Source organism: Nipponia nippon, unplaced genomic scaffold (assembly GCF_047370975.1).
Source record: "Nipponia nippon isolate SJK-2023a ecotype South Korea unplaced genomic scaffold, ASM4737097v1 scaffold_4, whole genome shotgun sequence".
Taxonomy (NCBI): domain Eukaryota; kingdom Metazoa; phylum Chordata; class Aves; order Pelecaniformes; family Threskiornithidae; genus Nipponia; species Nipponia nippon.
This window is the reverse complement of record NW_028262358.1, coordinates 56,501,594-56,507,593: the sequence shown is the minus strand read 5'-3', so window position 1 is coordinate 56,507,593 and position 6,000 is coordinate 56,501,594. Positions and strand designations below refer to the sequence as shown.

Genomic DNA, 6,000 nt, shown 5'->3' with positions numbered 1-6,000 from the left:
CCTGATAGGATATTTATCCATGTTCGCTTGAGATTGGTGCCAGCTGAAATTCTGCCCAGTGCTATTCAAAGGCACAGCTGACAAAGACATCTTGGCTCTACTGGACTGTAAGGAAGTTCAAAATAACTTCAGTTTGGGTAGCTGAGAGTTTCTTAGGCTGTTCCTGCCGCATCTTTTTAGCCCAGCACTAAAGGAAAGAACTTTTTGATACAGTCCACATGGTGGCACTACCCGATCACGTTTGCTTTGTACTACTGGTTCAAGGCAAACAAGTTACTTCTATCATGTTCGATCTGAATTTTTAAATAGATATTTTTTTCTTTTTTTAAGCTGAAGCATTATGAAAAAATGTTAGGTTATGTATTTAAAGGCTCGTCTCCACAACACACAGGAGCTTGGAGGCACAAGGGTGGATGGAGGAGTGTGGGAAAATAAAGGGATAAGGGGATACCGTGTTCTGTAAACAAGCTGCTGGTCAGTATGCTTGTCTGGCCATTCCCTGCACCTGATCAGTGCAGTCTGTCCTGGCTTCTCATTAAACTCCATTTCTAGCTATTTTCCTCGGTGAGAGGGGTCCCTGTTCTGTGTGCACAGGTGTGTACGGAGGTTGGTGTGCCAGTGACTGGAGTGGGACTGAGGGCCATAGGGTCCCATGCAGCTCTGCTGCCAGCACCTGGAGAGACAGAAGAACATGCATAGTGTGCGTGGGTCTGAATGTCTATGTGTGTAACCACTAACAAACATCAAACTCCAGCAATCAGAAAGCAAGAATAGAAGCCCAGGAGCCAAATATTGGCGTGTTCCTAAGTCTGGGCTGGGTACAGGGAAGATCAGGGGTTCTGAGAGCTGGCTACTGGAGGGACCAGAGGGTCCAGGACAGCTACTGGGGGGTGACACCATGAGATCTGGTGAGGCCATAGGTCTGGACCAGCTGCAGGAGAGACCTTTTCACAGGAGAGTGTGTCTGTGTGAGGGGCAAATGAGAGAGGAGGCCTGAGTCAGCTGCTGGAGAGACCAAATGACAAAAGCCAGCCCTTTGAGGGGGGCATGGAGATTGGGATCCAGGGGACAGGCGCTGGCCAGATTGAGTGTTTGAAGTCAGCTGCTGGAGGGATCCACGCTTCATGGATGTACATGTATTTGTATATATTTTCCACTAACAGGTTTTCACTCTCAGCAGCCAGAGATGGGAACAGGATTCAGCCGGTCATGCCATTAGTGTCTGCATGAGTGCTGTGTTTTCTGTCCCTGTTGAACTGTGTATGCAGCCATGTGTATATGTATATGTGCATGTGTATGGCAAGTATATGTACACCTATTGGGAGTGCACACTCAGCCTCGCCACTGACTGGACGTGGGGATGTGGAGCTGCGGTGGCCTTGCTGCTATTCAACTGCTGGATTTGGCAGCTCCCAGCAGAATGTGTAGAATTTTTAGATTGGTATTACTTCTGCTTGCTTATGCCCTTTAAATAATACCCTTTAGTCCTATTTTAAACAACATTGGGGTGTCCACTTTTCATTCCTGTTTAGGAGTTTGAGTTTTTAGAAATGTTTTCCAATTTAGTGTAACTTATGAAGCATAAATGAGGAAAAATTGGCACCACAATATATTTCAAATAGATATAATGAGTTTCTTGACAATAATGAGGTGACTAACATTAGAAATAAATGCCATTTGTTTTAGCTTGACTCTTGCCATATGCTAGACTGAGCTCATTCTGTACATTTACAGAGCTTTAAATCCTAATTAGGCATCTCTAAGCTGTTAGAAGTTTCATAACTTCACTTACAAGAACATATCATATACCATGGTATTATATACTAGTTTAGCAGATGATTTTTTTTTTCTACTCCCACTTCACTTTTGTATAATCTCATCCCATTACTCTCATTCATTTCAGCACAATGTAAGGAAAGTTAAATGGTCTGTTGCTATACTTCATGTAATTCAGTATAATTCATGTCAGAGGGGATATATTCTCTAATTGTATCTGTAATTTATTGTCAAAGTTTGTTCACCCAAGTTTTGTTACATTTCAATATAAAACATAAACACATACAAATATGTTTACATACAATATAGAAACCCTTTATTTAGAAAAATTCATACAGTTATACTTGATACAGTACATGACGAGGAGATGTAGAACTGGACGCGTCTCTCAGGAGGTGTGTGGCAATGTTTTAATGTTGCACGTTGATGCTGTGTGGCAGTTTAGGACCGGAAGGAAGTGGCAACTACGGCTTGCTGCGAAACCTGCGGGAAGCACGGTATGCTCGCTTGCTCAAAACAGCCTCAACGTTCAGAGTCACGGCAAATGGACTCGGAAGAGATCAAGACACCTAAGGAGATATCCTGCTCTGCACCTCAACAAAGTATCAAAAAAATAAAAATGCCTTCCAGGAAGATGCTTGTCTAGTCTGTACTTTAAAATCTCCCATGATGCAAATTTCACCTGCTCCTTACAGCATGCGGTGCAAAGCTTTATTTCCTCCTAGAATTTTTGGTTCTGATATGACAATCATCTCACCTGCTGCCAGGTAGGCACATTACTTCTTGTCCTGTGTACTGTGGACCCTGAGAAGGGACTATTCCCTTCCTTTTGAAGTGCTCCTTTATGTTTTTGAATGCTTTTATACCTCCATCACTTTCGAATCTCTACATTAAACTGCTATTTCATTTTTTTCTTTCAGATTGTGCCTTCTAGACCTTCCACCATTCTCACGGTTGTCCTCTGGATTGTCTCTACTCTGCTTAGATCTTTCTTGAAGTCTGGCAACCAGAATTGGACCAAGCACAGAGAGATACAATAGTGAGGCAAACCGCAACATTACTTTACCTCCTTTAAAGGCAGTAATTCTCTTCTGAGGAAGGGTGCCTTGACTTCTTCAGTGCCAAAGACCTCACTCATGTCTCAGCTAAAAGCAGCAGCCCTCAGTGGTGTTGTGTTGTCTGTTACACAGAGCAGCGTTGGTGATACTGCCTGTATTTCCTTGCAGTTTCTAATGCTGTACCAGAGTACTCAGAAGAGGGGTTTGTCAGAGGAGGGACACTGTCCTTCAGTGCCTGGCTAGACTTGTCCAGCAGGGCCGTTCATCTGGCTGCCACCTGTCCTTAGCTGAGGCCTTCTTACCTGAGTGCTCTTGGATGTGTCCTGCACGCTAAATTGGCTTTGGACACAGTAAGAGGCCTCTGATTAACTATGTCACTATACTTCTTTTTTTCTTTCTTGTCTCTACAGTGGAAGTAATATTTACTTCTTGCCTTAATCAACACCAACATCTAATAAAGAATCCTTGTTTAATATGACCATTTAACGTTAAGCATGTTGAAAATCATGGTGGAATCAAGTATATGCTTAGAGTAAGGATGTCATTAATTTAAAATGGATAAAAATATCTGAATATGTTTCTAGCTTTTCCTTTCCAAAAATTCTCAGTCATAATGACAGAGCATGCATGGAAAGTGAGGTGACCCCTTGCCAGAACTGCTTTATGTTAGCAAATATAAGCCCCTTTCCTTCCAGAGGGGCTATCTGCAAACACCCTAGTGGCAACAGTTACATTTTGTGATTTTTTAACAATTAAAAGTAAAATAAGAAAAGTACTGGTGATAAATTGTAGTGCATTGTCCCTAGGATAGTGAAGACAATTTTTTCTAACAAAAAAATCTGGGTAAGTGCAGTGAAGCTTACAATGGCTACCACCTTAGTTTGGACTATATTTTTCATACAAGGTGGACTCCAGCTCTGTCCACACCTGGAGTTGATTATTTGGTATAAGAACAAATAGGATGAACTGGAGTGACATTATATTCTCGTGTAACATACAAAGAAGAAGAGATTTAAGTAAGCCACATCTTCTTTTCTGGATATTAAACTCAAAATAGCTATACAGAAATCAGTAAGGTTTCTGTGAGTTTCCTACTATAACTGATACGCAGAATACACCTCAATCATTTTAGCTGAACATTTAAAGCATACAGTGCCACATATAGTACTGCAATTTAAAGAATGAAGGAAGCTTACACTAGCAAGTACTTCACTGAATTGCTTCAAATGATAGTAGTATTATCATATAAAGTCTAAGCTTTTGTAGTGAAGGTGTTCCCTCTCATGTTAATACTCATACTCTTAACCTAGGAAGATAAAATAAAATGGCATTTTCTGAAAGAGATAGCAAAGTGAGGAATTTATTCAGCAAAAAGATGTATGTGGAAAGGGGAAACTCCGAAGCGTGTCAGCATCCACTTCTTTTGCCATCTTTGATGCTGCAGCTGGCATGGAGTAAGACAAAGAAGCAGGACAAAAAATAGAGGTAAGAAAGCATTAGATGAAAAAGGCTTTGCTGTTCCCCTCCTTCACAAAAAACAAACCAAACAAAACCAAAAAACCCACAACCCTGAAGAGGAGGAAAATGCCAGGTCCAATATGCCTGGCTACACTCATTGTCAGGAAGAGACAATTTTTGTGGATGGCTGGAGGTGACCTAGATACATACACTCCAGTTTCACAAGAATCCTTGTTGCAGCTCCTGGTACGTCTGCTTCTTCCACACAGTACCCTGGCTCCAAGTGTGTTATCCGTAACCGCATATTGTGTCGGGATAGGTGCCACAAGTGTAAGTGTTCATATCACAACGGTAGCACTGATGTTAACGTGACTAGCGCTGAAGGAAGGGATGATGCTGAGTAATCTCTGCTGCCTAACTCAGATTTCATCCATCTCCTCGGTAAACACCCTGCGTGCTAATGTTTTAGAATCACTGCAGCACTGCCAGAAAAGATGAAAACTAAGAGGTACATTGGCACTGTTTCTTCCAGCTTCTCCATTTCAGCCCTATATGAGTGTTTTTCCCAATGACACAGACCAGAGATGATCCATCTCTTAAGCAGAAAAATATCCTTCTGTCTCCTGCATGAAGCTAGCCTTAACTGTAGCAATAAAAATGAAGGAGGGGAAAAGCATAACCAAGTCTCAGGGTTCGTGCAATGTCTTTTGAAGAGGCAGAATCACATTTTATACTGGTGGCATGAACACTTGCATGGCTAGTGTGGTTTGAGCTCAAAAGTGGCAGACCGTCTTGCTAGCTCCTTCGAATATTTCTGTCCTGCTGCTGTTACGTAAGTGCCGGTGTCCCAGTTTGCTTGTGCAGCTCCCTGCCTCACACACGATGATGCTCTGGAGCCTACGCCAAAGGTAATGCCCTGCAGAACGCTTTGTAACGCAACGATAATAATAGTGATAGGACTAGTGATAGTAATTAGCAGTGACAGCTCGATACAGTCATTCTCAGAAGTATTTTGGCTACTCGCTAGAGCGCACTTCGGGGGTGTTTAGGCTTGGGGCTGAGGCCGGTGCCTCATCCCCCGGTCCCCCGGCAGAGCGGCCGGAGCAGCCGCCCCCGGACAAGCTGCCCCGGCCTTGCTGCAGCCGCGCCGGGGCGGGGCGGGACGCGGTCCCCCCCGCGATGCGCGCAAGGGCAGCGGGCAGCGGGCTCCGGGGCACGGCGGGGGGGCGGGCTGCAGCCCGGAGGCGGCGGCGGCGGCCGAGAAGTGACGGCGCGGCCGCGGGCGGGGAAGGGCCGCAAGGGCAGGGCAGGGCAGGGCAGGGCACGGCACGGCACGGCACGGCACGCACCCGCAACCCCGTTCACCGCCCTCTCCCCACCCCCGCACCTGCTTCCTCGCCGCGGGAGGGGCGGGGCGGGGCGGCGTGTTGTGCTCGGTAACCAGGCAGCCGGGCTGGGCGCACCGAGGCGCGGAGCAGCGCGGAGCAGCGCGGAGCGCCGTGGCGCGGCGGGCGGAGGTAGGGCGCGGCGGCGGCGGCGCGGGGCCGGGGTGGGGGCCGCGGCAGCGGCGCGGAGCTCCCCGGGGCTGCGGGCGTTCGGCGGGGCTCGCGGGTCGCTGGAGCGAGGCCAGGAAGGAGGGACCCCCGGCATGGGGCAGCCTCTCCCGGCTGCCCCCCCCCGCCGCCTCCTCCTCCCCAGCGCCAAACTA

The 6,000-nt window shown here is 46.5% G+C and overlaps 1 protein-coding gene across 15 annotated transcripts in view; it reads left to right on the top strand.

The window, feature by feature from the left end:
• The first annotated feature begins 5,138 nt into the window (after positions 1–5,138).
• SYNE1 (spectrin repeat containing nuclear envelope protein 1) overlaps positions 5,139–6,000 on the top strand; it is a 320,818-nt gene continuing 319,956 nt past the window's right edge. For 14 of the 15 annotated variants that reach the window (XM_087773951.1, XM_087773949.1, XM_087773938.1 and 11 more), the window contains exon 1: positions 5,614–5,809. The gene's annotated coding sequence lies outside the window, so the exon portion shown is untranslated. Of the gene's footprint in view, positions 5,201–5,613; positions 5,810–6,000 lie in introns of those variants that run through there. The other variant, XM_087773936.1, reaches the window with a different exon arrangement.